Source organism: Triticum dicoccoides, chromosome 6B (genome assembly GCF_002162155.2).
Source record: "Triticum dicoccoides isolate Atlit2015 ecotype Zavitan chromosome 6B, WEW_v2.0, whole genome shotgun sequence".
Taxonomy (NCBI): Eukaryota; Viridiplantae; Streptophyta; class Magnoliopsida; order Poales; family Poaceae; genus Triticum; species Triticum dicoccoides.
The window spans coordinates 290,326,388-290,337,230 of record NC_041391.1 but is presented as its reverse complement, the minus strand read 5'-3'; positions in this window follow the sequence as shown (position 1 = coordinate 290,337,230).

Sequence of the window (10,843 nt, the reverse complement as noted above, 5' to 3'; positions counted from 1 at the left end):
AAAGATCAAGTCCCCGCGGATATCGGCCGTGAAGTTTAGGCTTCCAAACCTGAACTGACGGCTAGGGGCGTAGCTTTCGATCTGCTCCAGATGGCCAAGTGAGTTGGCCCGCAGTGCGAAGCCGCCGAATACGAAGATCTGTCCGGGGAGAAAAGTCTCACCCAGGACTGCGTCGTTGTCGATTGAAGAGGCAATCAAGCCTATCGGTGACGACACAGAGGAACTCTCAATGAAAGCACCAATGTCGGTGTCAAAACCGGCGGATCTCGGGTAGGGGGTCCCGAACTATGCGTCTAGGCGGATTGTAACAGGAGACAAGGGACATGATGTTTTACCCAGGTTCGGGCCCTCTTGATGGAGGTAAAACCCTACGTCCTGCTTGATTGATATTGATATTGTGGATGTTTACAAGAGTGGATCTACCACGAGATCAAGGAGGCTAAACCCTAGAAGCTATCCTATGGTATGATTGTAAAGGTTGTTGTTGTTCTACGGACTAGAGCCATCCGGTTTATATAGACACCAGAGAGGGCTAGGGTTACATAGAGTCGGTTACAATGGTAGGAGATCTACATATCCGTATCGCCAAGCTTGCCTTCCACGCCAAGGAAAGTCCCATCCCGACACGGGGCGAAGTCTTCAATCTTGTATCTTCATAGTCTAGGAGTCCGGTCGATGATGATAGTCTGGCCGATGATAGTTCGGCTGACAATGGTAGTACGGCTATCCGGACACCCCCTAATGCAGGACTCCCTCAGCGTGGTATGAGCATCTTGAGCTTGAGGTAGGCGTAGTGCGGCACCGCATTGAATTGAGCGAATGCGGTTTGTCCAAGCAGTGCATGATAGCCACTATGGAAGGGGACGATATCAAAGATTAACTCTTCGCTTCGGAAATTATCCGGGGATCCGAAGACCACTTCCATTGTGGTTGAGCCCGTACAGCAGGCCTCTACACCTGGTATGACACCTTTAAAGGTTGTTTTTGTGGGCTTGATCCTTGAGGGATCGATATGCATTTTGCTCATCGTATCCTGATAGAGCGGGTTCAGGCTGCCGCCACTGTCCATGAGGACTCGCATAAGGTGGAATCCATCAATAATTGGGTCAAGGACCAGTGCGGCTGAACCGCCATGATGGATACTGGTCGGATGGTCCCTGCGATTGAAGGTGGTCGGATAGGAGGACCATGGGTTGAACTTTGGGGCGACTAGCTCCATCGCGTAGACATCCCTGAGTGCACGCTTGCGCTCCCTCCTGGGGATATGGGTGGCGTATATCATGTTCACCGTTTTTACTGGGGGGGAGGATTTCTTCTGTCCCCCAGTGTTCGTTGGTCGGGGTTCCTCGTCATCGTCATCGCTTTGTGACCCTTTCTCCTTATTATCGGCATTTAACTTACCGGCCTATTTGAAGACCCAACATTCCCCTATTGGTATGATTGGATGGTTTATCAGGAGTGCCATGCATTTGGCATGGTCGATCTAGTATGCGGTCCAGACTAGACGTGCCCGGATTATTTCTCTTGAATGGCTTCTTCCGCTCACCGGACATAAAGCCACTGAATTTGGCGTTGACCGCCGTGTCTTCGGTGTTATCACCGTTGTTTCGACGCTTATGTCTATTGCGTCGGGGCTTGCCGTTGCGGTTTCTAGCTTCAGAAGTGACAGGTTTGCTTGTATTGTTATTGCTATGGGCTAGCCAGCTGTCTTCGCCCGCACAGAAGCGGGTCATGAGTGCCGTAAGGGCTGACATGGACTTCGGTTCTTCCTGGCCAAGGTGTATGGCCAGCCATTTGTCACGGATGCTGTGCTTAAATGCAGCTAGGGCTTCGGCATCCCGACAGTCGACAATCTGGTTCTTTTTAGTTAAGAACCTAGTGCAGAATTTCCCGGCTGTCTCTCCGGGCTATTAGATTATGTGACTTAAGTCATCGGCATCCGGAGGTCGTACATATGTGCCTTGGAAGTTGTCGAGGAAGGCGTCCTCCAAGTCCTCCCAGCTACCAATGGAGTTTTCGGGCAGACTGTTCAACCAGTACCTAGCTGGTCCCTTGAGCTTGAGCGGGAGGTATTTGATGGCGTGAAGATCATCATCGCGGGCCATATGAATATGGAGAAGAAAGTCCTCAATCTATATCGCGGGGTTTGTTGTGCCATCATATGATTCGATGTTCACGGGTTTAAACCCTTCCGGGAAATCATGTTCCATTACTTCGTCAGTGAAGAAAAGGGGGTGTGTGGTGCCTCTATATCAGGCCAAGTCGTGACATAGCTCATACTCCAAATCACCAACAATGATGCAACAGACCTCAGCAAGCCAATACTCCTTCAGGTGATCCAGGACAGGGGGTCAACAGAGACTATTGCGTACCTATCATGATTCAGAGGAGGATCATCTACCACCATGACCTGGCGCTGAATGCGGTGTCCTGGACCTCTGTCAAAGGTCGATCCAACTGGAGCGAACTCGAACGGGCGCACCAGAAAGTTCACCATCACCTCAGTCCGTCGGTGGAGAGAAGTCGTTGGAACCCCCGGCGGCGAGGGATCGATGGTGGTTTTTGGTGGAGGTGACAAGGGTGGCGTGCTCGAGGGAGACGGCTCGGCTGACGATTGGTGTTTTTGGCAGGTGGAATTGACTAGACGAGGCGGAGGGAGTCGTATCGACAAGCAATGGGAAGCGGCCACGTTCAATGGGCTGGAGATATTCTGTTTCCGAATCCAAACTTTGTGTACCTATGTATCCCGATTAGTACGGGCCATACCAACCTTGATAGGATTATCTGCCGTAGAAGATAGCACGGTTTTCCTATGTAGGATCTCATCAGGATTCGGGGCATGCAAGCTACTATGTGTCCATCTTACTTTGGGCAGCCGGCTGCATTTATTGGGCTGTTGGGCTCTATTGCCAAGGTGGTGACAAAGCGTGCAACGCGTAAGCCCAGGACATTTAATTGTCATGTGACCAGCAGATAGGCAAGCTAAGCACGTAAATGAAGGTGTCTGGCGGCCCAAAATGCATGTCTCATGATGTGAACTGATCGGAGCAGCAGGCTGTGTCGAAACTGAGGAGTAACATGGACAATTTCCAGACTCATCCCCACATCTTTGGCAAAAAACACTAGAGCAAGTTAAGGGTGAACGGCCAAATCTATCACAATGAGAACAATGTTTCAGCCGGACATATATATAATCCTTAGTGGGTATGGATGGTACATTCACCATTAGCTTGAAAGAATCGTCATCATACCCTGCTTGCCAACCATCAGGATATGGAAAAGAGATTCATCCGGAATATCATCCCATAAACCCTGGAAAAAACGATGGCCACGGAAGGAAGGAAGTGTGGAATTAGAATCCGCCAGATGTGGAAAATTGAAACCTCCAATTCGGAAACGAATATTCGGTTCCTGAGAATCTGGACCAGAAGAACTGCCACGAGAAATCTTCGGAGCGGTGGCCTCACTGGAATGTGTCGCCGTCGTGGAGGATAACAACCCCAAAGAATGAAAAACCTTGAGAGATGCTGAATCAATACCAGTATTGGATGAAGGCCACTTAGATTTAATAGCCGGACCAGGCGAAGATGCCAATCCACTTAACTCAGTATCCGCATGCCAACCAACACTCGGAGGCCTAGATTTGGCACCACGATGTAGATTAAAATGACATATGAAGTCCGGCCAGATGCGATCCCGTAGACCAAAAATGAAATGTCCCACATGGTTTGAGGCCACTTAGAACCGAAAACTGCGATCACCCAAACGTAGAAACTTGAAACCATCACTGAGCCCTCCAATGCAGGATTGTAAAGCCAATCCCACAGATTCCACCGAGAGAGGAAAAGAGGCTGAGGAGAAAGAAACTTCAAGGTAGAATTCCTTGAAGTTAGGGTTAGGAACGAAGTGGACCGTAGATCCAAAACGTTTATGCACCTGATCCTCGACCCTGAGGCCGGGGGAGAAATCCCAATGGAGAAGGCCGTCCATTGGGGGAACCGGGAGGTGTAATTAGGGCCGAAGGCCGAAATCACCATTGGAGTCGCCATGGGGTGGTGGGGAGGAGGGAGTCGACATCCGTTACTTCACACTTGGTTACTAGCACCGTCGGATCTTGGAGGGCGGTGCGCCAGAAGAAACCTTGCTGGAAAGCCTTGCCGGCATGGGCCCTCGACCCTACGTGGGAGCCACATATGCCTTGATGTCTCTCTACCAACAGCCTTAGTCCTTCCTCCCGGGAGATGCACATTAATTTCACCCCATTCGGTCTCCTTCTGTACAATACGTTATCAACGAATTGGTACAGAGCAGACCAGCGGGCTACTCTTTCTGCCTCTTCCTGCTCCTCAGGAAGCTCTCCTTTTTGAAGGAGCTAGATGGTGTGCTGTGCCGATGCCAGAGCCTGTGGCTCGACGGCAGGGACCAAAGGCATCTCTTCTGCTGCGGGAGCGGCCGCTTCCACGGCCATGACCTGAGGTCCTGCCGGAGTCGGTCGCCCTGCGGCAGGGTCGGCATCCACGGCAACATCTTCGCCGGCGGCTCCGGGGAGCTCGGTGGGGAAGTACTTGCCAGGGCCTAGCTTCCTTCGCTTGCTCTGCCTGGTCAATGGCTCAACGGATGGTTGGGTCAACTCAAGTACAAAAGTACCTGGTTCCATAGGTAGCTTGAGGGCGGTGCGCTTTGACAGGTAATCGGCGACGTCGTTCTCCGCCCGAGGGACGTGCGCTTTGACAGGTAATCTTTGTTGATCTGCCTGACGACGGGCTGTGAGTCGCCCCTGACGATGAGCTTCTTAACTCCGAGGTCTGCCGCGATCCTGAGGCCGGCAAGCAAACCCTCGTACTCGGGGGTGTTGTTGGTCGACATCTCCGGGGGAAGTGCATATGGATGACATACCTGAGGTGCTCTCTAGTGGGTGCGACAAGCAGCACACCAGCTCCGGCGCCTTGCACCGAGAAGGCACCATCAAAGTACATGATCCAGTTGCAGCTCGTTTCCTTGCCGGGGAGAGTGGTCTCTTGTACGTCTTTGTTGGGCATCGAGGTCCATTCCGCAACAAACTCCACCAAGACTCTGCTCTGGATCGTCGAGGTGCTTTCAAACTTCAAACCGAAACTTGACAACTCCAGGGCCCATTCCACGATCCTCCCCGTTGCATCTGGGTTGTGTAGTATCCGTTGCAATGGGAGGCGGGTGACCACCGTAATCTCGTGCACTTGGAAGTAGTGGCGCAGCTTCCTCGAGGCCATGAGGAGGCTGAAGAGCAGCTTTTGCACACCTGAGTACCTCGACCTAGCCCCCTGCAAGAGGGAGCTAACGAAGTACACTGGGTGCTGCACCATCTTCTTCTTTTGTGCCTCTTCACCCGGTTGCGTGGGTCCTGTCACGCTGCCGTCAGCCCTTGCTGGGGACTCGATCTTGCCGGGATCGAGCCCTGCTTGAGAGGGTTTTGGCCTGCCATTTGTTGGCTCTGCCGCTGTCGCTGCCTTTTCGTCGGCCTCTCTCTGCGCCACTAGTGCGGCGCTAACCACCTGATTCGTTGCCGCTAGATAGAGCAGCAACGGTTCTTGTGGTTTGGGGTCCACTCCACTGGCCCTGCTTTCTTCAAGATCTTGAAGAAATGAAGGGCCGCTCCACGGACTTGGAGAAGAACCGGCTAAGGCAGCAACGCAGCCAGTGAGCCGACGCACGTCCTTGATCCGCTTGGGTGCCTCAATCTGCTCGATGGCCCTGATCTTATCAGGGTTTGCTTCAATCCCGCGCTGGGACACAAAGAACTCGAGAAGCTTGTCGGACGGGACGCTGAAGACACACTTCTCAGGGTTCAATTTGAGGTTGATCTTGTGCAGGTTCCTGAATGTTTCCTCCAGATCTTGCACAAGCGTTGCTTTGTCCTTGGTTTTGACCACTATGTCATCCATATAAGCTTCCATGTTTCTATGTAGCTGGGGCTCAAAACCAATTTGGACTTGTCACGCCCAAGATGCGACCCTATCCTAAAGGAACTCGAAGGTCCCACCAAGGATAGAAGCACATCTTGAAGACGCTTTTGCAAGGTGGATATCATTACATCAAACCTTTACATAATAGTTGGGGATACATACATAAGGCACAAACACCCAAAGAATACATCAACATCATACAAGAGATCAACATCCGACTACAGATGAAACACAAACAGAAACTCAAATGACAACCACCCTGCTAGCCCAGGCTGCCGACCTGGAACCTATCCCCTGATCGAAGAAGAAGCAGAACAAGAACTCCAAAACAAGCAAACATCGCTCTCGCGTCATGATCATCGCATAACCTGTACCTGCAACTATTGTTGTAGTAATCTGTGAGCCACGAGGACTCAGCAATCCCATTACCATGGGTATCAAGACTAGCAAAGCTTAATGGGAAAAGAAGGGGTAAAGTGGTGAGGTTGTAGCAGCGACTAAGCATGATATGGTGGCTAACATACGCAAATAAGAGCAAGAAGAAAAGCAACGGAACGGTCGTGAATCTAGTAATGATCAAGAGGTGATCCTGAACTCCTACTTACGTCAAGCATAACCCAAAACCGTGTTCACGTCCCGGACTCGGCCGAAAAGAGACCATCATAGCTGCACACGCGGTTGAAGCGTTTTAATTCGAATTTGGCGTCAAGTTATCTAGATCCGGACATTAACAAATTCCCATCTGCCACATAACCGCGGGCACGACTCTCGAAAGTTTATACCCTGCAGGGGTGTCCCAACTTAGCCCATCACAAGCTCTCACGGTCAATGAAGGATATTCCTTCTCCCAGGAAGACCCGATCAGTCTCGGAATCCCGGTTTACAAGACATTTTGACAATGGTAAAACAAGACCAGCAAAGCTGCCCGATGTGCCGACAATCCCGATAGGAGCTGCACATGTCTCGTTCTCAAGGAAACACCGGATAAGTCAAGCTACGAGTAAAACCAGCCCTTAAGTTTCCCTGAGGTGGCCCCACAGGCTGCTCGGTTTGGTCCAGCACTTAGAGAAGCACTGGGCCAAGGGGGCTAAAAAAAGATGACCCTCGGGTTGGCCGACCCAAGGGAAGGGTATAGGTGGTGGTGAGGCAAATGGTAAAACCAAGGTTGGGCCTTACTGGAGGAGTTTTATTCAAAGCAAACTGTCAAGGGGTCCCATAAATCACCCAACCGCGTAAGGAACGCAAAATCAAGGAACATAACACTGGTATGATGGAAACTATGGCGGCAAGAGTGGAACAAAACACCAGGCATAAGGCCAAGTCTTCCACCCTTTACCAAGTATATATATGCATTAATTAAATAAGAGATATTGTGATATCTCAACATAATCATGTCCACCATATAGCAATCTTCAACTTCACCTGCAACTAACAACGCTATAAGAGGGGCTGAGCAAAAGCGGTAACATAGCCAAGTAACGGTTTGCTAGGAAGGGTGAACAGGTTAAAGGCTGACATGGCAATTTGGGGAGGCTTGAAGAACTAGTGATAGGAAGCGCAGCATAGCGATAGAACGAAGCAACTAGCATAGCAATGATAGTAATGAGATCCAAGGTGACGGTCATCTTGCCTGAAATCCCGCTAGGAAGAAGAACGAGTCCATGAAGAAGATGAAGCCAGGAAGACGAACCAAACGTAGATGAATGAATCCTCACGATCGCAACGAAACGGGAACTATCGAGAAGAAGCACACAACATGGTAAACACACCACACATATACATGACATTATGCTCAACCAAGTACGATGCAAGACAAGACTACATGAAGCTACTCATGGCAAGAGATGATGCATACAAGAACAACACATCAAAGCAAGGTTAAATGAGGCCGGAAACAACATATAACAATTCCGCTAAGTCCTCATATGCAAGTTTTGAAATTGGTCCAGATCTGAATAAACTTTATGTTCAAGTTGTTAAACAGCAAGTTAAGATGCACCAGGATGATCTACACGAGATTCTAGTAAAGTTACATATAAAGTTCATTTAATTCGGAGCTACGTCCTAGAAGATATGAGCAAAACAAGTTAAACATGGCATTGATGCAAAATGCATTCAAAAATCAAGCAAACATAGTCAAAACATGGATGCAACAAGGTAATATGAAACCACATGCAATTCTAAGCAAGTTTCATATAGAGCATGCTCAAAACGGAGCAACGGTTCAACACATACACATGAAACAAGTTTAAAGGACAAGCTGTCCAAAACTGCAACTAGGCATCTAGCAAGCATCAAAACAATATGCTACAGCATCTCCACGTGAAAACAAAAGACATGGGAATGAATTACAGGTAAAGCATTACAAAACATGAACACTGAGCTATCTCCAGAAAACAATATAACATGCTCAAAAGGACATGGCAAGATTGCAAATAATAACAGTTTCAGACTTAGCAGAAATAACATCAGGTTGCAATGTTTAGAGCTATCAAACAAAATGTTATAGGGACTTAATATGGCAAACAAAGGCATGTCATGCTAGTACTAAAGACAAAGAACAAAACTCCCTTACTTAACTAATTCCAAAGATCAACAGAAAAGTTGGTAGCATCCATGCAAACATGGCAAGTGATATGACAGATTCAGACATGGCAGGAACAACAATAAGTAGGCATGTTGGTGAGCTTGTACAACTCACCACAGAGAAACACATGGCATTACAAGGTGACCAACAGTAATAATACATGTTTATGAAGCTAATCATGGCAAGATAAAGTTCATAGGGTGCATAGATCACTAGCAAAGCTCATGGCAACACTGATCTTAATGTTAACAGGCTGACAACAATATTATTTAGCAATTTGAGAGCAAGATTACAACAAGCCACAACAGGCTATAAATGCAACCAGGGGCATTTTTGGATAAATCATGACATGTATAACAAAACATCCTTAGTGAAAATCTCCAGATTATGCATAGAATGACTTGTAGTTGCAGGTTTACATAGCATCATGATATAGCAGATTCAGCCTGGCAAAACAGTAACAGCAAGTACCCTACTTCACGAGCTTGATGGACTCACTACAGGACTCAAAAAAATACATGGATTGCACCACTTTAAGATGGCATGATGTAGCTCAAAACTCATGTACACATCAAGCTTATAGGATGCACACATAAAATGCAATGAAAAAGACAAAACAGCAAGTTCTGTTCACAGGAAGCAGTTAACATCATATAGAACTATTGCAACGATGATTCGGGCATCACGATGGACTCAAACAAACATGGAATAATGGAATGAAATGCAGAGCATATCACAATGAACATTTTGATATATACTACACGCAAAACAGAGCTACAGATGAAGAGATATAGAATGTCGAAAAGGGCATGAAAATGCAAGAAACTGGGGACTTGGGGAAATTTCGGGGTCAACCTTCGGATCCAAATCCGGATCGGGACAGCGCGGAAAATGAGGTTCGCCGGCTAGGCTCGCCGGAGAGTAGGACGGGGATGCCGGAGGACGGTCGGGGACGACGCCGGCAAAGCCGGGCCGGACCGGATCTGGCCGGACCGGGCCGGAGCTGGCGCGGGCGGTGCGGAGAAGGACGGCGGCAGGGACCGAGTGAGGCGGAGCAGGAGGCGGCGACCTGCGGGCGGGGCGGCGCCAGGGGGCGCAAGGGCGATGGGCGGCGGCGGCCGCAGCCGGCACGGGAGGTGGGCCGCCTCGGGCGCAGCCAGGCGCGGGCGGCGCGCGGACAGGACGGCGGTGCGGCTGGCGGGCGCGGCTGGGCCCGGCGGGGCCCGGGGCGGGCCGGACATGGGCCGGGCGGGCCGTGGTGGTGGGAGGCGAGGTGGAGGTGGCGAGGGTGATGTGGCGAGGCTGGATTGGCCGGTACAACGGTGCGGACGTGTCCGACGGTGGGGTGGACGCGTCCGACGGCGGAAGGAAGGAGGAGACTAGGGTTAGGGTGGAAATCATCCGCGAATTTCGGGGGAGAATGTGTTTATATAGGCATAGGGAGCTAGGAGACTCCAAATGGGGTGCGGTTTTCGCCCACACGATCATGATCAAACGACCGAGAGCTTGGAGGGGGTTTGGATGGGCTTATGGGCTGTTATGAAGGGATGTTCGGCTGCAACAAAAGAGGCTTTTACAGTACCTAGGTTAACCGTTGGAGTGTCAAACGGACTCCAAATGGCACGAAACTTGACAGGCGATCTACCGGTGGTGTACCAAGGCCGCTTGGAAAATCTCGGTCGATTCCGAGAATGTTTAACACCCGCTCACAACAAGAGACAAGAGGGGAACGCCGGAGGACATAGGAGTGCAAAACGGACAACGGGAAAAATGCTCAGGTGCATGAGACGAACACGTATGCAATGCAATGCACATGATGACATGGTAAAATGCAACACACAAGCAAATGACATGGCAACAACGATGAATAATTGGAAGACACCTGGCGCATCGAATCCGGGGCGTTACAGGACTGCTCTTGCAAAGGTTGAGCCAGCACTTTTCAACCCGGAAGGCATCCGTAAAAAGCAATATGTACCACACAGGGTGATGAATGCCGTATTTTCCTCGTCTTCCTTTGTGATGAAGATCTGGTGGTATCCCGAGTAGGCATCGAGGAATGATAAGAGGTCACACCCAGCTGTGGAGTCAACAATCTAGTCGATGCGTGGCAATGGGAAAGGGTCCTTTGGACAGGCCTTATTGATGTCTGTGTAGTCAATACATAGCCTCCATTTCCCATTTGCTTTGCGCACCAATACCGGATTGGCCAACCACGTCGGATGGAGTACTCCCCTCACCAAGCCTGCTGCCTCTAGCTTTCTGATTTCCTCCGTGATGAACTCTTGCCCCTCCAGAGCTTGCTACCTAACCT